The 22,823-nt window shown below is 42.2% G+C and overlaps 1 pseudogene across 1 annotated transcript; it reads left to right on the top strand.

Moving 5' to 3' along the window:
• Positions 1-3,070: 3,070 nt before the first annotated feature.
• LOC148139628 (Ig heavy chain C region-like) lies at positions 3,071-22,823 on the top strand (annotated as a pseudogene). The gene is made up of 7 exons (XR_015753561.1): positions 3,071-3,219; positions 3,347-3,655; positions 4,849-4,917; positions 16,605-16,910; positions 19,995-20,306; positions 21,633-21,941; positions 22,397-22,823. The product of XR_015753561.1 is annotated as an Ig heavy chain C region-like (transcript).

The following is a 22,823-nucleotide window of genomic DNA, read 5'->3' as shown; positions in this document are numbered from 1 at the left end:
TTTCAGCAGATACTGTGTACACGGAATTCTCCCAAAAATCAGCAATGACATGAACATTTATTTGTGATAGTGTTTGAAGCCAACTAAAATTGAACAATATGGTGGGAGAAGTTCCTTTCATTTCTTTGAACTAGTAACAAGGGATACTGTCTGTGGATCTGAGGTGGCAGGAGGATCTTTCACAGCAGAATGTGAGGGAACAGAGTCATGTTGGAAATCCAGATAGACTGTAACTTGTTTCACTGGAGGGTGAGAGTTCGGTGGGGTGGGGGGGTGACCTCATATAAGTTTATAAAGCCATGAGTGGAAAGATGAATGGCTCTAATTGACATGATTCATACTGGGAATGTACGAAGCTTTCGTTTCAAAAATATCACATATCAATAAACTACACCTGACCCTACGGTTAGTGATGTGGAAATTAATGGTCTAATTAATGGTGCCAGACGATGCTGGAACAACATCTCTTTATTCAACTAAAGTCAGCAATATACATTCACAATGCGAAAGGCACAAACTGTACTTTTACCCAGATCAGCCAATTTCATCTGCAGTCAGACACAACTTAAAATTCAGACCATTGCACAGAAGATAGACGAGCTCTCACAACATTGGAAATGATTTTGTTTGATAAAAGAATCCATCGTAGACTTCCTCAGAGCAATTCGTGTTAACAAACTTGTTTTTTTTGTGTGTGGGGGTAGCGCACGAAACGTTACTTTAATCCGATTGATGTGAAAAAAATTTGCACCTAAGAAGTTATTTGAAAACGTCTATCACAGTAGATACGCGAGTAAATTTTATAAATCATTGATCAAAGGGGACAATCTTTTTTGGATTCGAGGAAGATGCACAGTGATATTTTGTAAATGTTTGGAGCTGGGATTGTTTTCAATTTTTGACCCAGACATTGGTGTATTTTCCCTATGGTGGGGGATTTCAACAATAGGGAACATGTTTTTCAAATGAGAGGAGAAAAATTTTAAAAAGGTTATCAGAGACACAGAGAATGGTTTGTGTGTGGGATGATTTGGTGGTGGATACTTACAACCTTTAGAAGACATTTGGATAAGTAAATGAATATCAAATGTTTGGATGGATATGGGCCAAGTCCACACAGGTGGGATTAGTTTAGTTTGGGATTAGGACTGGCATGGACTGGTTGGACCGAAGGGTCTGTAACCATGCTGTATCACTACATGACTCTGTGACTATTGATCAGTTTTTCTCAATACTAAACAGTGCTGTAGTGATCCTTGAATGAACTGTTGATGTTAAGGTTGTGTCTGAGACTCTGCGAATATTTCCTTCAATGAGAGGAGTGACTAGTTCTCCAAGTTACACAACTGAAAATAAACTTTTCTCCAGCATTGTTGCTGAGTCGTTTTGTTTCTGCAGAGGCGGTGGTTATAGTTTGCAGTTGGCTTTCCACCAACTGGTCAACCGTGAGACAAAATATCTTTGATCCACTGCAGAAACTCCACCTGCTTCCAGTAAATGAAACTGGGAACTCAAGGACCTTTTCTGTCATCAGCTTAATTGCTGCCAACTATTGGATCTGGCCGATTAAAGGGAAAATGAATCAACTAAAGTAAAATCCTACCAAACAAATTATATTTTCCCATTTACTCACAATGGATGCATTTCACTTGGTATTTCTTCTTTAAAAAGGAAAGTCACTGAATACAGCATTCACTGTATGACTTTCAGAAAACAGGACATTGAATGCAATGACGTTCTGGTTAGTTCAGTCTGTTTATTGAGTATCTTTAAAGCTCCTGAAAATGAAGTTAATGGATCCAAAATCCCACATTGCAGTAACATTTGTTATCATCTCAAAGTAAATTAACAAAATTGAATTGGTTCAAACTCACATCACTTGTTACACCATTCTCTGATTCATGTATCTCATTAAAACTGAGTGGGCTCTTTATACATGGTTAACACTGGTGTACTGTAACAGCGAATTTTTGCTGATTTTTATGAGTTAACTGCCCTGTCAGTGCTATCAGTGAGCAGAGAAATGTACCGTTTATAACCTACATTCGTGGTAATTATTACTGTAATACTCTCTAACTTAACCAAACATTCCTGATGTACCCAGACTGTTACCTGCAATGGTTTAGACGTTGAGGATTTAAAAAAAAAGTTATGGAATGTCTTGTTCTAGTTCATTAGATGCTCTTTTAAAAGTTTACCTCGGTGTTATGTATCACTGCGGACTCACATTTTGTTTCTCAGGCACACAGCTTTCCTTTACTGTGCATTTTAGTGTCGGAGCAATTTGAAAAAAAAAATGCAGGGAGAGACATTCTGCAATGTAAGGAGGCGCTTCTCATCTCCGGGTCCAAACTGTTTAGTGACATACACTCACATTCTGAACATAATCACTTTAGACTTGCTCCATATTAGGTTGCCGAAACTGAATTTAGAAACCCAGATTAGAAATGGTATGTTATTTGGTAATGTGAGAGAGACTTTGAGTGACAGCAAAAATAAAGTCATTCATTTTGTTGGCTAATAATATTATTGAAGTTCTTTTTAGCTTTATCTGCTTGTGGTGGAATGTAGGATTAAAGGGAGTTAACTTCTAATTGAATATTCTTAATATAATCACTTTGGACACGCTCTGTATTCAGTTGACTAAATTGAATTTTGAAATGTCTAGTATGAATTACATGTTATTTTTTAGTGCGACAGAGACTTGCAGTATCCAGGGAAGAAAAGCTCAGCTGTTTTATTAGCTAGTTATATGTTTGAACTTTAATTTTAGTTTTATCTGCTTGTGAATGAATGTAGAAATAAAGGGAGCTAACTTCCAGTTGAATGTTTTTTTTAAACAAAATACATGCAACTATCATGTGAAACAGACCTGAAGCTACTCAAATTTACTTCCAAAGAAGCTATTCAGCAAAACAAATATCCCAAGATGTGTATGTGTCCATGTTTAAGCAGAACCTCATGTAAAGACATGACCCCATGTGTTCGGGCTGTCCAAGCTGATACCAGGATCCAGTCTGAGCCTCCAGCAGGAAACCAACATGCGGAAGCTGTAAGCCTGCCCCTTCCGATGGCCATATAAATCCTGGGCACTGGACCATTATTCAACACTCCTGGGTCGGATCTGTTTAGAAAGATCTTAGCAGAACCGCTTCCCACAAGTTATCAGAATGATTGTGTCGACACTTTTTCTCAGTTTGTTACTGACTTTCTTATCATGTGAGTGTTTGTTGTTCAAGTCTCTCTTTGTTACTGTCTCAATGTTAGTCTACGGCAGGAATGTAAAAGACTCAGCCATCATTTCACCAACATTAATGCTCATGGTTTATTTGTTTTCTTTTTAAAGGTGTCCAGTCGGAGGTTGTTTTGACCCAGCCAGAGGCAGAGACTGGCCGTCCCGCAGGCAGCCTGAAACTGACCTGTAAAACCAGCGGGTTCGATCTTGGCAGCTACTGGATGAGCTGGGTCCGACAGGTTCCCGGACAGGGTCTGGAGTGGCTGGTTCGCTACTATAGTTCATCCAACAATAACTATGCGCCAGCGATTAAGGGTCGATTTACTGCGTCCAAAGACACTTCAAACAACATTTTCGCGTTGGACATGGGGAACCTGAAGATCGAAGACACCGCCATCTATTCCTGTGCAAGAGACCACAGCGAGAGGAGCCAGGGCTGGACCCGTTCAAAAACAGCTCGAGGGAACATTTTGTCAATTCCATCATAAACTGACGGTCAGTACGAGTTTTAAATGCAATTATACCAACTGCGATCTGAAGCAGACCTCAGGCTGCCTCTTACAAAACTATCAAAGAGGAAATGTACCATTTAAACTAGCAAACTGCTGACACAATGGGACAATGTTTTGGGCATGTCATATGTACTGCTAACACTTCCATCAATTAAATGCTCGGACAAAATGTTCGTTTTAATATATCTGACAGCTCAGGAAATCACTGCTCATTGTTATGTCAACTATGGCATTAATTCTAAACATGATCAGAACTAAATGGCTCTTTCAAATGAAAACTGAGACCTGGAGTAAAGAACAGAGAATGAGTGTACTGGTCTACATCATTGTGATACTACAGTGGGTCACAGTGTTGTGCACAGCGACATCCTCATACAAAAACCACTGACAAGTGTTTATCTCAAATTGGTGATTTCTACCATGGCAGGAGCGAGAAATAATGTGAGATGCAATTTAAACGCAATCCAGTAGTGCTAGTTTGTACAAATGTATAATTTTTTCTACCTTCTTCGTGTTGATTGTCAAGTTAAATACAGACCAAACCTGGAAAAGTATTCCAAGCTTTCAAAATACAATGGATCGTAAAAGCTGAAATAACACACTGAATCATTTTTAGATGGGTCTGAATTACTGCTTTCCAGGAAGTGAAGAAATTCTCTGCATTTTACAGTTTACAGTCTGTCATAGTATTTGACACAACGTATCTCACAGTGATATAACTGGAGTGACACTGCAATTATGACCAATACAAAAATCTATTCAGCCTCCATTGTTTGAAACTAGTCAGTGATTACTTCTACAAACCGTCTTAACTTGCAGTGCAGTATTAGTTCTGTGCGGTTTAATGCCAGTATCACTATTTAATTTGTAAAAGTGTTGGGTAATTATCGATACATCAGTTGGGGATTTTGAGAATCAGCTCATGTGTTACTCTGTGAAGTATAAAACAGTATTAAAGTTTATCAAGAATGATCAGAATTCACTAGCACAATTATGTGATGAAGATTTATCGTGACTTTATTTTGTCTGTGGTTCTGAAAATTTAAAATGATGGCAGATTTTTGATTTGTTTTATACAGAGCTAGTTATTGTGTGACCCAGTCCAGAGAATGTAACACTGTGACTATCTTGAATACTGGGGCCAAGGGACCATGGTGACAGTGACTTCAGGTAAGACCCTTGAACTTTCTTAGTGACTTTTTAAAAACTTTCTATTCATGTGACTAATTTCTAAATTAAATGAAACTCAGATTCTGTGCTGCGTTTGGTTTGGTTCGGATTGATTTTTGTCCAGACTGATTACAGACTTCAGTTAAGGCTCAGCAAATAGTTACAATGGGGATGATGGAGTCAGTTACTCGTTGTATCGCTTTTTTTGATCAGATGGGCATTCTGTGTGGCTGGGTTACTTGAAACGCCTAATGTCTCTTAATCAGTCAGCTATAAATAATGTTAAATGTCAGTGACACCCTGACTGTGAGTTTTATTATCAACAACAAACGCTAAGAATTCAAAGATGTTCGAGATATTACTAAACATGATTAAAATATGCTAAAATATCATTATTCACTTCGTGAATATATGTTCTTACCCTGATTATATTTTCGCATTTATTTTGTTAATTAGTTGATGACAAGCAGGTTAGAAACTGTCATAAAATTTTCTTGCGGTGCTATATTGCATTCTGTTGATGAGATTCTGAGTTTGTTTTACTTGATTCTGTTGAATTGAGTTGATTGGATTTTGGCTTTGTTTTAGTTGGTTCGGTTTGAACTGTGTTGATTGGATTCTGACTTTGGTTTTACTTGGTTTTGTTGAATTGTGTTGATTGGCTTTTGAAATTGTTTATTTGATTCTGTTGAATTGAATTGTTTGGATTCTGATTATGTTTCATTCAAATCTGTTGTTTTGAGTTGATTGGATTCTGGTTTTATTTTCCTTGATTCTGTTGAATTGAGTTGATTGGATCTTATTCAGTTTGTGAAATTGATCAGCGTTTTCATGCTTTCTGTAATCGGTGTTTTCTCTCTGGTGAGGAGATTGACTCTCTGAATTACTTTTCATTACCAATATTTGTGAAGTTCTTTGGTTTTTCATGAATCATTTCTGCATTTGTTAAACTTATATGACACATTTTTCTCTGCTTGATTGAAAACATTACATCCATTTGTAACGGTCTGAAAAACAACTTAAGGCAGAAACCCGGAAGTGTGAGAAATGAAAAAAAAAAACGAGTTTTTAATGCATTGACTTTAAAAAAAAACTCAGTTCTAATTGTAAACTAACTGAATTTTGTTTTGAGTAGCCTCATTCAAAATAAAATTTGGGACTAAAATCTGAAACTGCAGAATTGATCAGATTATGTAATTGAAACTAACTTAAAATTATAATGTGGTAATATTTGTCCATTCAGTAATTTTGTTTTGACCATGAAGTGATTAATCAATATATGCCTTCAACCGCTCTACTGTGCGCTGCACAAGATTGTCATGATCAGGAAGGGTGTACAGGTTGGAAATAAATTGAACTGTTGCCAGAAACGTTACAGCTTTAAGTGTTAAGTCCCCTCACAAACAAGGCTGCTGTTATGACTTGTTATTTCTATTCAATTTAATCATTAGTTTGCTGGATTCTGAGCAGCTTTGTTAGACTTCAATTTGTTTTTTTTTGTGAGGTTACATCATGTTCTTGGTTCTGTTGAAAATGTTTGCAGAGCTAGTTCTGCTGCAAACACACCGTGTTGTTATCTGGTGATCATTGATCTGTTGAGGAGGGACTGTGCTTGGGTAACATTAAATGTGTTATATTTGGGAAACCGTTTCTGGTTTCTACATTGTTTTTGCAATGTTAACACGGTTGGTGACAGTGAACCGCTCCAGGTTCCTCATTCAATGCAATCAGCATGCGAGGTGAAATTTCATAAAGCCTAATATTAAGTGAAAGGCAAATCGCAAAGGTTTTAGAAATGAAGGGAAAACAGATACCTTCGGGCGCCATTTTTACTTAAAAGTAATAATTAAGGATTAATCTAATCCATGCTTTACAATCCAAATTCAGAACTCCACTATCTAGTTCAATCACAAGGTGTGTTTTTTAACAGTTTACAAGTCATAGAGAAATATAAATAGAATTCCAAAAGTCTAATGTTCGAATAGTTCTTGCTCTTGAGCAAAAATGCCATGACTGTGTTATAATTGATCAACACACACCTTTCAATTCCGCTGTACACTACATACATATTTTTCTCGCTGGAAAAGATCATTGGCAAAGACCATTTGGAAATTCTGCTCAATTCTATGAAGAACAGGTCAGTTTCACTGCTTTGATCAGTTTCACACGTAACTTGAGTTAATTAATTGTTATGTCCCTAATTAAACTGGATTTACTGGATAAAATAAAACATTAACTGAATTATTTAATCTGCACAGTGCTTTAGGTGTTCCCAATCTGTGCATTTTAAATAAATAGTTACATTTTACAACAAAATATCAACTGAAGAGTCATTCTTTCGGAGCAACTGCTATAGTGAATTATGTGACCAAGGCCAAATTTCGAATTAATTAAAATAATCCATTCATGACCTCGCAGGGCAGCAAGGTGGCTCAGTGGTTGGCACTGCTGCCTCACAGTGCCAGGGTCCCAAATTCGATCCCACCCTCGGGTGACTGCCTGTGTGGAGTTTGCACATTCTCCCTGTGTCTGCGTGGGTTTCCTTCGGGCACTCTGGTTTCCTACCACAGTCCAAAAGAGTGCAGGTAGTGTTCAGGGATGTGTCGGTTAGGGTGCATTAGTCAGGGGTAAATATAAATTAGGGGGAATGAGCCTGGCTGGACTACTTATTGTTCAGAGGGTCAGTGTGGAATTGTTGGGCCAAATGGCCTGTTTCTATACTGTAGGAACCCTACTCTTAAAACCATGGGAGTGCTTGCTGCAAACGCAGAGAATTCATTTTACATCGATGTGTTCAGACGGATGCAGTGTTCACAAATTTGCAGAAGACATGAACTAGAGGATAACAGAGCACATGGTTTATTCAGATACTGAAAATAGAGTAATATTTATTTTAATTAATATACTTGACCGATTTATTGCAATGTCGCGATCGGAAGGAATCTGCTCACATTAGTTAAGTCTGACAATCATTTAGATTAGATTTCCTGCAGTATGTATCGGGCCATTTGGCCCAACAAGTCGACACCGACCCTCTGAAGAGTAACCCACCCAGACCCATTCCCCTACCCTATATTTACCCCTGACTAATGCACCTAACACTATGGACGATACAGCATGACCAGTTCACCTGACCTGCACATCTTTGGATTGTGGGAGGAAACCCACACAGACACAGGGGAGATTGTGTAAACTCCACATAGGCAGTCACCCGAGGCTGGAACCGAGCCTGGGTACCTGGATCTGTGAGGCAGCAGTGCCCACATTTACTTAGACATCCGCTAAAGCGGGCAACTCCAGACAGAAGCATATTTTCAATTCATACCTTTTTAAACATTTTAGTTCATTAAAAGCAGTTAACAAAAAAATGACCTTGCCCTAATTCCTTCAACAGAAATGCTTTCCACACTGGAATGCAGTATTGACTTTATGCAGTGCATGCAAAATCTCCACAGTTCAAGGAACGTTTTAAGAATATGTAAAAACAATTTAGAGAATAATCCATTTCCTCCGGATCTGTGCTTTAATTGGCGATATTTCCCACCTCAATAATTTTGTTAAATACAATGACTTATTAAGTTTATTAACTCAGTGGTTATTTATGTTCATTGTGAACACATTCTTGTTCACATTAATCCTCTGGTTAGTTCCTCTGATGAATGTTCAATTACAGTGAATATATTTGACGTGAGGAGTTGAGCAATGTATCCTCTAGGATTAAGTCTGTTGTGCAGTTTGTTTCAGTGCTATCTCTGACTAACTTGTCAATGGTCCTGACCATTTGTAAATTGTCCAGTTCGGATACCTGAATCTCAGACAGTTCAATTTCATCTCGCGCTTCAAAACCACTTTTATCTGCCAGAAATACAATATTCGATTAGGTGCCCCAGAATTGAGAGCCCTGACTAAGTTGTTCCAATCAGAACGAACGTTTCAGGAACAAAAGGCAGATAGCAAGAGTTTTGAAATTGGTTGTTGGCAATAAGAGATATTTGCTGCATATTTTCTTTGTGCCTCAGTTATGCAGGACATATTCCGTGGCACAATGTAGAATCAGAATTTTTTTGCATCTTATTATTTGAAAACCTATTATCAGCTTTTAATGTCACTGGCAACGGTCATATTACACTTCAAAACATTTTAATCTTTTCCAAACTAAGTCGACCGTCTGGTGCAGCAACATTCACAGGGGAAAGAGGAAGGGAGTTCGAGGTTGGAATCCAGTGACAGTGAATTGATGGCAATGCAATTCCTAGATTTATTCCTCTGTAGTTCCCATAGAGTTTGAACAATTTGGAGCTGCTGTCAAAGCATTCTTGGATATATGTTGAAATGTTACTTTCATTGTACAAACATTCTGGAACAATCCCTGGTTGTTGGAAGGTGATAATAACTAACATGGTTTATGTATTGTCAAAACATGTGGGCTGTGTTCTCCGTGATAGTGTCAAGCTCATTGTGTTCAGGTCTGTTGTGATGTTGTAGTAGAGTCCATGATTCTGTGCCAGGTGGCCTGTGTTCACTTACAACCTGTTAGAGAGGTATGTAACACAATCTCTTATCAGGTTACTTCAGTGCAAGAAAGCAGATTGACATGTCTGGGTGTTTGTTGGAATTCCACTCACAGAGGCCAATGAAATCTATTCAATCGCTGTCCTGACTTGTGTCTCTTAGATATTAAACAGAAATTTGGTGGTTAGCAGCTTTTTCCAGATCAATATTTGTTCACAAGCTTTTGAGCATCGCTAGATGGGGTTAATGGAGTAAGTGCTCAAAGAAATCCCAGCTTTTGACTTGCTGTTATGACAATATCATTTATAACTAATCCAGAATGAATCATTTTCGAAGCATATTTGATGAGATTATGCTTAGGCTGGTTTACTTTATATTAAACCAGTGCTGGAGCTGAATTTGATTGTTCAGTACGCTGGGAGTTCCGCTGAATCCAACACTTGCTGCAGATGGTGATAGCTTTTCAGTTGGTCTTCAATTGCTATCTCAGACCATCCAGTACCTCTGCTAAGAATTATTTTTCCAACAGGAGTCAAGCCAACGTAATCACTGTTTATCTCAACAGGTGTGAGCTCTTGTGCCAAAAACATGAAAACAATTTGGTGAAGAGGGGGGGCGGGGGTCTCTGGATGCGAAAGGTTAACCTTGCCTTCTCTCCCCAGGAGCTGCTAGACCTGCTGAGTTTCTTCAGAAATTTCTGTCTTTATTTTGGTTTTCTAGCTTTTAAAGTTTGTTGTTTCATTGAAAAAAGTTGTGTTCGATGAAACACGTTCTTCAGAGAAAAGATGCATTTGAACAAATTGCGAATGTTCAGAGATATTAAATATCAGAGAACCATTGAATTTGATCGCCCTGATCTCGAGCTCTAGTTTCACAAGAAACTATTATGAAGTAACAACACACTCCAGAGCGCAGTGGCTGCTGTAATTGGGTGGAAGTTATTTTGATCACTCAAATAGAGAATGTCAATGATCCCGTTCCAAATAATCAACAGAAGGTTTTTTTACAGCATGTGTGAAACAATTAATTTGTTGAAATATTTTAATAAAAAGTGTTCACCACCAGTGCTAGCTTAATGAATGACACAATGATAGGAAGGTAGGAGCAAGAGAAGGGCACTCAGCCCCTCGAGCTGTTCCACCACTTACTTAGATCATGGAGCATCTGTGAGCTAAATCCACAGGTCTCCCTTTGGCTAAAACTCTTTAACACCTTTGATTAACAAGCAAAAACTATCCCAGATTTACTGATTGGACTGCCCGTAACAAAGGGAGACACCATTTCTGAAAGACATTCCTGTGAGTACTGTGACACAATGAGGCTGGAATTAATTTCTCATGAAAGTAAACTTTAAATCTCTGACAATTTCCAATTGAAACATCCCAATCATCATATTTCATTAATTTAACACTGTACCTCCCTGGAATAAAGAAATATAATGTGTGATTGCCCTGCTAAAAATGAGGGAAGCTTCATTCCTATTATATAATTAAGAAATAGCTCTGTTCATTCAGTGAAAACACAGTCAAATCACACAAAAGGAAACCATGTCATCTTGTGTAGACACACAAGTGCCTCAAATAATTTTCAATTCTTCCACTGGTTGTTTGAATCTCTAGACAGGTGGAAGTGTCAGACCTTTTATATCGCCTTGAGAAACCAGTTATCATCAGCCTATTTGAATTGCTGAAGTTTGTGTGGTATTAGCACATTCACAGCGCTGTTAGGAAGTGAGTCCCATGGCTGTGATTGAGGAAGAGGAAACGGCAGAGAAATAATTGAGAGTCAAGTTGAAGTCTAATTTGGAGGAGAGCTTTCAGGTGAAGCATTTACATGCATGTGCGCCCTTATCCTCAAGGATCACAGTTTTGGAACATGCTGCTGAAGCGACATGTCAGCATGCAAACTGGAAGCTGAAGAAGGCCCCTCGGCCCCTCTAGAATGCCATTCCATTCATGGGATCATCATGAATCTTGCTGCTCACCAGTCTTCCCAACACACCGATAATATTAAACCTGATTGTTTACTCTCCAGCAAAAGAATGGTGAACCTTTGGAATTCTCCACCACAGAAATTGATTGAGGACAAAACATTAAATGATTTCAATAAGGAGATAGATTCCTTCAATCCTTAAAAAAATGCTCCGGTTATGTGGGAGAAAGGCAAACAGGGTACAATATTGGTTGGAAGCCATGAAAACATTGACTGGGACATGGTTTGTAAGTTTGCACATAACACCAACATTGGTGGTATAATTGGCAGTGAAAGTTATCTAAACGTACAATGAGATCTTGATCAGCTGGGCCAATGGGCTGAGGAGTGGCAGATGGAGTGTAATTTAAATGAATATGACGTGTTGCTTTTTGAGAAGACAAATCAGGTCACAACTTACAGAGTTAATGGTAGGGCACTGGATAGTGATGTTGAACACAGGGCCCTGAGGGTCCAGATTCATAGAGTCTTACAGAGTTCATGGTAAGGCACTGGGTAGTGATATTGAACACAGGGCCCTGAGGGTCCATGCTCATAGAGTCTTACAGAGTTCATGGTAAGGCACTGGGTAGTGATATTGAACACTGAGGACCCTGAGGGTCCAGACTCATAGATTCTTGAAAGCATTGTCTCAAGTAGCTAGTGTGTTGAAGGCGTTTGGCACATGTACCTTCATTGGTCAGAGCACTGAGTGCAGGAGTTGGAGCTTCATGTTGTAACTGTCCAAAACATTGGAATGAACTGCCAGAGGAAGTGGTAAATGCAGAGATAGGTCCAACATTTAGAAGACATTTGAACAGCTCCAGGAACTGGATAGGTCGGGATGGATATGGGCCAAAGGCAGGCAAGTGGAATTAGTTTAATTTGGGAACTCTGGTCAGCATGAATGAGCTGGACCAAGGGAACTGTTTCTGTGCTGTACGACTTTATGACTCACTGACTTTATGGTGGGGTAGGCTCAAAGTTGGAAGGTGGTGAGCAAGTGAGGGGCTAGATTAGGCATGTGGGAGAGTTTGGGCTGGTAGGCTGTGAGGTGTTGGCTGGCTGCTGGGTAAGCTGGCATGCACACTGTCTGGCAAGGTGGCATCAAGGTAAATGGTAATGGTCACAGGATAATTTGGTCGAATTGTGCTTGGTAGGTGAGGGGTAGTTTGAGCTGAAATGCAGGAGGTCTGTCTTTGCCAGGCTGGTTTATGGAGAGGTGAGCAGAATGCCAGGCTGGTTAGTGCAGAGGTGGGCAGTGTGCCAGGCTGGTTAGTGCAGAGGTGGGCAGGATGCCAGACTGGTTAGTGCAGAGGTGGGCAGAGTGCCAGGCTGGTTAGTGCAGAGGTGGGCAGTGTGTCAGGCTGGTTAGTGCAGAGGTGGGCAGGATGCCAGGCTGGTTAGTGCAGAGGTGGGCAGAGTGCCAGGCTGATTAGTGCAGAGGTGGGCAGAGTGCCAGGCTGGTTAGTGCAGAGGTGGGCAGAGTGCCAGGCTGGTTAGTGCAGAGGTGGGCAGAGTGCCAGGCTGGTTAGTGTAGAGGTGGGCAGAGTGCCAGGCTGGTTAGTGTAGAGGTGGGCAGAGTGCCAGGCTGGTTAGTGCAGAGGTGGGCAGAGTGCCAGGCTGGTTAGTGTAGAGGTGGGCAGTGTGCTAGGCTGGTTAGTGCAGAGGTGGGCAGAGTGCCAGGCTGGTTAGTGCAGAGGTGGGCAGAGTGTCAGGCTGGTTAGTGCAGAGATGGGCAGGATGCCAGGTTGGTTAGTGTAGAGGTGGGCAGTGTGCCAGGCTGGTTAGTGTAGAGGTGGGCAGAGTGTCAGGCTGGTTAGTGGAGAGGTGGGCAGAGTGGCAGGCTGGTTAGTGCAGAGGTGGGCAGTGTGTCAGGCTGGTTAGTGGAGAGGTGGGCAGAGTGGCAGGCTGGTTAGTGCAGAGGTGGGCAGTGTGCCAGGCTGGTTAGTGGAGAGGTGGGCAGAGTGGCAGGCTGGTTAGTGCATAGGTGGGCAGAGTGGCAGGCTGGTTAGTGCAGAGGTGGGCAGAGTGCCAGGCTGGTTAGTGCATAGGTGGGCAGAGTGGCAGGCTGGTTAGTGCAGAGGTGGGCAGAGTGCCAGGCTGGTTAGTGCAGAGGTGGGCAGTGTGCCAGGCTGATTAGTGTAGAGGTGGGCAGAGTGCCAGGTTGGTTAGTGTAGAGGTGGGTAGTGTGCCAGGCTGGTTAGTGTAGAGGTGGGTAGTGTGCCAGGCTGGTTAGTGCAGAGGTGGGCAGTGTGTCAGGCTGGTTAGTGCAGAGGTGGGCAGTGTGTCAGGCTGGTTAGTGCAGAGGTGGGCAGTGTGTCAGGCTGGTTAGTGCAGAGGTGGGCAGAGTGTCAGGCTGGTTAGTGTAGAGGTGGGCAGTGTGCCAGGCTGGTTAGTGTAGAGGTGGGCAGTGTGCCAGGCTGGTTAGTGTAGAGCTGGGCAGTGTGCCAGGCTGGTTAGTGTAGAGATGGGCAGAGTGCCAGGCTGGTTAGTGCAGAGGTGGGCAGAGTGTCAGGCTGGTTAGTGTAGAGGTGGGCAGTGTGCCAGGCTGGTTTATGTAGAGGTGGGCAGAGTGCCAGGCTGGTTAGTGTAGAGCTGGGCAGAGTGTCAGGCTGGTTAGTGTAGAGGTGGGCAGAGTGCCAGGCTGGTTTATGGAGAGGTGAGCAGCATGCCAGGCTGGTTAGTGTAGAGCTGGGCAGAGTGCCAGGATGTTTCGGGGGTGGAAGGTCACTGTAATGAAGTGACAGGGGGACGTGTTGTCAAAATGCAAAGCTCGGAGTCTGGCAAAATGGTGGGTGGTAAAGGACAGATGCGAAAGGAGCTGGGATGCAATGTGCACAGGTTGACTTGGGTAAGGTGAGAGGTCAGTGATCAAGGACTGAGGTCACGTCTTAGGTAGTGGGCTTTTGTCCGAGGTTGTGAAAATGATGGTGCTAGGTCCAGTCAGGGCCAGATTCACCATGGGCCAGGTGCAGGGCGGCAGGAGTGTAAAGGAGTGAAAGGAATTGAGATCATATGTCCATCTGGAATATAGAATATAGAACATTACAGTGCAGTACAGGCCCTTCAGCCCTCAATGTTGCGCTGACCTGTGGAACCAATCTGAAGCCTATCTATCCTACACGATTCCATTTACATCCATATGTTTATCCAATGACCTTTTAAATGCCCTTAAAGTTGGCGAGTGTACTATTGTTGCAGGCAGTGCGTTCCATGGCCCTACTACTCTCTGAGTAAAGAAACAACCTCTGACATCTGTCATCTATGTCCTCTCCTGCTAGCCATCACTATTCAAGGAAAAAGACTTTCACTGTCCACCCTCTGTTTATCTTTTATGTCTCAATTAAGTAACCTCTCAACCTTCTTCTCTCAAATAAAACAGCCTCAAGACCCTCATCCTTTCCTCATTAAACCTTCCCACCATACCAAACAACATCCTGGTAAACCTCCTCTGAACTTTTCCAAAGCTTCCACATTCTCCCCATAATGTGGTGACCAGAACAGTACACAATACTCCCAAGCGCAGCCACACCAGAGTTTTGTACAGCCGCAGCCTAACCTCGTGGTTCTGAAACTCATTCCCTCTATCGATGAAAGCCAACACAAAGTATGTCTTCTTAACAACTCTATCAAACTGGCTAGCAACTTTTAGGGATCTGTGTACATGGACACCGAGATCTCTCTGCTCAGCTACACTACCAATATGGATTGCCTTGGATGTGTTTCGTGTGATAGGGGTTGTGTGTTCCGGGCATGAATGGGTGTATAGCAGGGTAGGGTTTGTCAATGTGAGTGGGAATTTAGGTCTAGACAGAGTAAGTGCAGTGGTTAGTCTGAGACATGAGGTTTGGTGGTGAACTGTGTGTCAGTTTGATAGTTATTAAAGTTAAAGATTACTTGTTCATTTCTCAAATCATATTTACGTAAATACTCAGCTGTAACACTCCAAAGTCTCTGAACCTTAATAGTCCTCCATTTTTCAGAGGCCTCCAGAATTCAGAGAATTGTAAATGAGATGTTTCAACTTCCAGCCAATTGGCATGAGTTCAGCCCTGACAGCCATCCTCCCCGTCCCAGTGCTCAGCTCCTGCCTGTGCTGCTGCTGCAGTGACCTTCCTCCCAGAGAGAACATTCTGCCTTGCATTGATAAGTGAGGAAGGCTCACTGGACCTAATTTCCAAGTATGGGGACGGCAAACACGGGGGGACACAACTTTAAAGTGAGGGGAGATAGGTATAAGACAGATGTCAGAGGTAGTTTCTTTATTCATTGAGTAATAAGGGTATGGAATGCTTTGCCTGCAACGGTAGTAGATTCGCCAAGTTTAAGTACATTTAAGTCGTCATTGGGCTAACATATGGACGTACATGGGATAGTGTAGGTGGGATGGGCTTCAGATTAGTATGACAGGGCAGCGCAACATCTAGGGCCGAAGGGCCTGTACTGCGCTGTAATGTTCTATGTTCTATGATTCACTCTGACTTCTCTCCGGGGGTACTGCCAGCTGTTGGGTATTTCCAGCAGCACGGCACCTCCTGGGGCAGCACGCTGGTTCCGTGGTTAGTGCTGCTGCCTCACAGTGCTAGGGACTCGGGTTCCATTCCAGCCTCGGGTGACTGTCTGTGTGGAGTTGGCACTTTATCCCCATGTCTGTGTGTGTTTCCTCCCACACTCCAAAGATGTGCAAGCTGGGGGAATTGTAAGTGTTGTATTCAGTGATTGGGAGTTTAGGTGCATTAGTCAGGGTTAACTGTAGCATAATAGGGTAGGGGAATGGGTCTGGATGCGTTACTTTTCAGAGGGGTGGGTGTGGACTTGTTGGGCCAAATGGCCTGTTTGCACACACTGTCGAATTTCGATGAATCTGCATTTCCTTGGTTTGTATTTTGTGAAACATCTCTGCTCTTCACAGCAATCCAGTGAAAGTGTCAGTTGGTGAGATCTTCAAACAGTTACTGGGGTGGGATCAGGATGTTCTTCTTCCGAAATTATATGGCAATGGTCAAGGCCAAGGGCATGTTTCTAAAGAGGGAACCAATGATCATGATCAGCAACTGGTAGGAAACAAAAATAAACCCCAGTTATGCTGTCGACTTCAGCGGGAGCATACTGGCAAACGTTTACAGCTGAGGATACATTTGAGTAACTGATAAGGTCAAATTAACAGAAACTAACATGCTCAATTGGTCATTCTGTTGTAGAGACACCATCTCCCCCCACGCTTTATGGCCTGGTCTCCTCCTGTCAGGAGCACAACACCGGTTCTGTGATCTTTGGTTGTTTGGCGATGGACTATTCCCCTGACGTCACCAAGGTATCCTGGAAGAAAGGTGGGGAGCTAATCACGACTGGATTGAAGACTTACCCATCAGTGAGAAACAAGAAGGGAACCTACACCCTGAGCAGCCAGTTAACCCTGCCCGAGTCAGCGGTAGATTGCCCCAGCAAAATCTACTGTGAGGTTCAACACAGCGGGTCACACAAGAGCAAAGAAATGCCATGTCCAGGTACGTGTTGTAGGAACTGAGATAAACAGATCATCTGGGATTAACATGAAGAAGGCATTATTTATAACCGTTTTCACAGACTCACCTTATACAGCACAGGAAAAAGGCCCTTTGATCCACCCAATTCACGCCTATCAATAACAGCCACCTAACTATTCCAGTCTCATGTGCCAGCCTTGTGTGACTTGCCCTTGCAAGGATACTTCATACTTATAATGAGGGGCTCAGTCTCTACATGACTTATAGGTGCTGAGCTCCAGGCTAACACCACCCTCTGTTTGATTTTGTTTTCCCCTGAGATCCACTTGGAACCTCCTGGCCTTACCTTCACCCTGTGCCCCTGAGGCATTGATCTCTCCATCAAGGGGAAAGGTTTCATCCAGTTTACCCTGTCTATGCCTAAAATAATTCTAGACATCATGATAATCTTCTCCCTAATTCTCCTCTGCTCCAAGGAAAACCCCTGTCTATCTAAACTAGTTTCATAACTAAAACCCTCCAACCCAGGCAAGACCCTGGCAAATCTCATCAATACTGCCTTCAGTGTAATCACATTCCTTCCATAACATGCACACAACGCTTCAGTATGGCCTAACCAGTGTTTTATTAAGTTCCAGTATCATCTCACCACTCTTCATTGTCAATGTCTAGGCTAATAAAAGCAAATATCCAACCACCTTCTTAGCCTCTTTATCCAGATGACACAGTACGATAGGGGATCGGTGGGTACATGCACCAAAGATCCTCAGGTCTTTCCAGGGTTCCATCATTCAAAACGTCATACCTCACAGATTCTTCTGCCGAATTACATCACCTTACATTTATTCAGAATAATTTCCATTTGCAACTTTTCTCTTCACATACAACCAACCCTTTTATATCCTCCTGCAATCTAAAGCCATTATGCTCATGACTTACCAACATGACAGTTTTCATTTCATCTGTGAATTCACTGGTTAATCCTCCTAAATTTGAGTCTCAATCATTGGTATGTAAGAGAAATAGCACGGAAATCAACACCAATCCCTACAGAACACCAGGAGACATAGATTTCCAGTCACGCAGACTCCCGATGACTATTATCCCCTGCTCCCACCACTCAGCCAGTTCTAGATCCAATCTGTCAAACTAACTCGGATCCCATTGGCTCTGATTATTGCTATCATCTGGACATCGAGTTATCTCTATGAAAACTACTATCAAATTGTTACACGTGACTTCCTCTCAATAAAACCATGCTGAAAATTGTTGATTTATCTTCCAAATGAAGACTAATTTCACTTCTCAATAGTTTCCTTACCTCTGAGACTAGCTTGACAGATCTGTGTTTTCATTATTTATCCCTTCCTTCGTCCTGCATAACAGTGCAACGTTGGCTGATCTACACTCACTTGGCACAACTGCTGTGGCCAGACAGGAATTCTAAATTATTGTCAGCGACCCAACTATTTCATCCTTTGCATCGCTCAACCGCTTGGTATTCTTTTCACCTGCCCTGGAAATATAACCACTTTTCTTTCAGCAAGACAACACAGAACATCACGTCATGTGTCCTAATTTCTGAAAGTACATCACAACACCCCTCCATGATTTCTGTCCCCACACTGTCCCTCTTACTAGTGAACACTGACACAACACATTCGTTTTGACCACAACCAAATCCTCCAGCTCCACTCCAATAATAACACTTAATGGGCATTACTGTTTCCCGAATAATTCTTTTATTATGAATGAGTCTGTAACTTTTAAAAATATTTTCCTTTATTTTGATTGCTATTATTTTTTCATGGTCCCTTTTGCTCTTCTAATTCCTTTGTCTTTCAAACTCCCCCTTGCACGTTCTGTACTCCATATTAGTTTCTATTGTTTTGAGATTTCAGTATAGACCGGAAGCCTCCCTTGTTTCTCTTTATCTCCCCCTCCATGCCCTTTGGTGTCCAGAGCCCACTGCATTCTTGGTACCACGCAGTGGCTTCCTGGGAAATGTCCTCCCTGTGATTTTCCTATCTCTTTCTTAAATGTGTCACACTGCTCTGACTCAGATTCACCAATAAGTGTCAGCTTCCAGTCCACTCTGGTCAAGTCATTACCTGATCTTACTAAAATTGTCCTTCCCTTTTCAGAACTTTGGGCCAATTTCTATTCCTTTGCAGTACAATCTGAAATCCAACTGATTTACGATCACTGTCTGCAAAGTGCTCCACCATTGGTGTTTTACCCACTGGGTCCACTTCATTCTCTAAAGTTAAGTTCAGGTTCACCCCTCTCTTGCAAGGTCTGGATTAAAATTCTCTGTATTAAACACATACTTTGTTCAAATATTCTCCCGGGGGAATTTTCAAAATTGTGCTCCCTGTAAATTTTTGACAAAATGAATATCCAAGCCTATGCTGAGGAAGTTAAAAACCTCTTTTCTCATTCCCCTATTTAATTTACATGTCTCTGAAATTTGCCCATGCATTTGCACTTGGTCTTTTGGACCAATAGTAAGGTCTATCGTGCTCTCCCAGTAGTTATGTTTGCTGTGTTTTGGTTTTGAAGTACTGTCCATTTGCCTTTGTTCAAGGAGGTATCCATGATTTCATTTCTCTTTACAGCCTAAAATACTCTTGTCAGAATTGCGACAGAAGCAACATTCTGTACCGCACACCCCTGCCCCCATCATTTTCTATCTTTCCCTGTCTCGCCTGAAGGCACTAAATCCTGGAATATTGAATAGCCACTCCTGCCCAGCTCTCAATATGTCTCCGTGACAGCAACGGCATCATATCTTCATTTATGCCAGTAATTCGTCTGCCTTGTTCATCCGACTCTGGCATTAAAACGAATACCATCCAACGTTGCTATCTCCCTTCTGATGTTACCGGCCTATAGTTTCTCTGCCTCCTTGACTCCCTTGCTGTGTCCTCTAAGTTTAGCCTTTCACATTGACCTGCTGATCTTTCTGTGTGGATCCCAGCTTCTCCAGCACTCTGCACAATTATGATTCCTGTGTCCATTAACCACAAGAAACCTTGATATATGAGAACTGATTGTATTTGTTATGAAATTCGTCGGATAATGTATGCGATGTGTTTCCTAAAGGTCCAGATATTCTCCCACCAACCCTTCTCCTAACTGTGAGCTCCAGTGAAGAAATCGCAAGCAGCAAGTTTGCAACCGTCGTCTGTTCAATTATCGAGTTCCATCCGAAGTCAATCTCCGTGAGTTGGTTGAAAAATGGCCGACGCTTGGATTCTGGCTTCTTCACGTCTCCCGTGTGTGAGGCGAACGGGAACTTCTCGGTGACAAGTCGGCTGATGGTCCCTTATGGTGAATGGTACAACAGTGCGGTCTATACCTGCCAGGTCACTCATGGAGAGAACACTCAAAGTAAAAACATCACCGCACTCCAGGGTAAGAGACACAGACTGAGAGAGCTACAAATCATTCTGAACTCTGATGTGAATCAAACACACTAATTTATCAGGCGTAGGAAACAGCACGGTACAGCTTCTCGTTTCTCAACATGCCACGTATCTCATTTCAGTTTGAGTGTTACATGATCATTGCTCATAATTCAACCTTTTGGTAAGTCAGAAAAGCATGTTTCGTCTCTGTTGAAGATAGATATATAGACAGTGAGCTTTGTTAAATAGTTTGTTGCCTGACCATGCTGGGAGAGGCATTCAGAGTGCTGAATCCTTGCCTGGTAGCCGCTTCAAAGATAGGTTTGGGGTGGAGGGGGGATATTGGAGAGATATCTGATTGAAACATAGAAAATACTGAGAGACTGAGGTCGAGTGAATGTGGAATAGATGCTTTGACTGGTAGGCGAGACTAGGACCCAAAGGCACAGTCTCAGGGTCAAAGGGGCACCGTTTAGAACTGAGATGGGGAGGAATTTCTTCAGCCAGAGGGTAATGAGTCTGTGGAACATGTTGCTGCAGAGGGCTGTGGAGGCCAGGCCATTGTGTGTATTCAAGTCAGAGATAGATCGGCTCTTGTTTAGTACGGGGAGAAGGCAGGAGAATGGCTTTAGCCCGAAACGTCGATTTTCCTGCTCGTCGGATGCTGCCTGACCTGCTGTGCTTTTCCAGCATCATTCTGATCTAAACTCTGGATTGGCCGAACAGCCTTATTCTGAACCTCTATCAAATTGACGTGGTTAACATATGCAGAGACCCTAACTTGAAAATAAATCAAAATGCGTTCAATGCTTCATTCCCTGCTCAGGAATGACCTGTTGGTTGGACATTGTACGACATCGATTTTTATCTGGTACTGAGCTCTTTAACTTCATTTATGGGATCAGACCGCAGACCAAGTGGGTATCACATTTGATGAACTGGGATAAATGTGATCTCACTGAGCTTCTTTAAGATGCTCTCTGTAATTAGTGGATGAGGCAGGAGAATAAATTCTGGTGGGAATGCTATAATAGGGATATAGGGATGAATGAACTAGGAACTCGAGACAGGCTGATTTAGCCTGGTTTGGGGTGATGATGTTTCGCGTGTTACAAAGCCAGTGTTCTTTAGGAATAATTACACAGGGTATGTTATAGGTAATCACAAATGTTTCACAGATCAAAATACATCAACAATAGTAAGCATCGTTTCAGCAATAGTTGGAGTTGCCATTTTGAAGGTGGTGTCTTCACCCTGTGAAGGAGTAATCTGAAGATTGGCTGTTTGTATCAGAAAGGGGCATTTTTCATTGACTTTGATTTTTGTTTCATAGAAGATACCGAGTGCCACCCTAACACCGTTAAAATCCTCCCACCGTCAGTAGAACAAGTCTTACTGGAGGCGACGGTGACGTTAACCTGCGTTGTGTCCAATCTTCCTTCTGGAGTCAATGTGACCTGGAAACAAGAAAAGAAGCCTCTGAAATCAGAGATTGCTGAGCAGCCTGGACAGAATCCCGACAGCGTGATCAGCAAATTAGACATTTCTACTGAAGCCTGGCTGAGTGGCGTTACTTTTGAATGTGTGGTGTACCATCAGAATCTACCGACTCCGCTGAGAGACTCCATCCACAAGGAGAAAGGTGAGCGGTGAGATTAAAGCACAAAGGATCCCATGTGTAATCCAGATCCAGTTACATCAATGACAGGCTTTGATTGGTAATGAACCAACACCGTTGGGGGCATTAATGATGCATCTGAAGGCAGGATAGCTAAGTAGCTGATTCAGAAAAAGATGGACCAAAGGATATTGTATTCTGATTAAGTCAGATAAGGTGGGAAGAAGCCTGGGTTGTGACGTCACCATCAGCAATGACAAATGGACAGAATGCCCTCGTTGTGTGCTGGAAACATGGAGGCAACTTTCACATTAAACTTTCCTTTTTTTACTGAACTGTATGCGTACCATTCTGCTCCTTTAGAAATCGAAAGTGAATAAATCCCAAATTAAACATGGCGTATTTTAATATTTAGTGAAATTGTGATATTGGTTCAGGATTTTTTTGGTTGATTTATATTTGTCTCAAATATTCTGCAGTGATTAATCCGCTGGAGCCATCAGTGTCGGTCCTCCTGCCACCAACAGAAGAAATCTCCGCTCAGAGGTTTCTCTCCCTCACCTGTTTAGTGAGAGGTTTCTCCCCCCGAGAGATCTTCGTCAAGTGGACAAACAATGACAAGCCAGTGAATCCCAGTAACTACAAGAACACCGAGGTGATGGCGGAGAGTGACAACACTTCCTTCTTCATCTACAGCCTGTTATCCATTACAGCGGAGGAGTGGGCCAGCGGTGCTTCTTACTCCTGTGTGGTGGGACATGAAGCGATTCCATTGAAGATCATCAACAGAACAGTCGATAAATCCAGCGGTAAACCGAGTTTTGTAAACATTTCACTTGCACTGATGGACACTGTTAATTCATGTCAATAAAAAATCTCAAAGTTGCATTTAATAATTCAACAGAA

This window comes from Chiloscyllium plagiosum, unplaced genomic scaffold (genome assembly GCF_037043375.1).
Source record: "Chiloscyllium plagiosum isolate Xiang-an unplaced genomic scaffold, Cpla_swu_hap1 HiC_scaffold_38, whole genome shotgun sequence".
Lineage (NCBI taxonomy): Eukaryota > Metazoa > Chordata > Chondrichthyes > Orectolobiformes > Hemiscylliidae > Chiloscyllium > Chiloscyllium plagiosum.
This window is presented reverse-complemented; position numbering and strand designations above follow the sequence as displayed.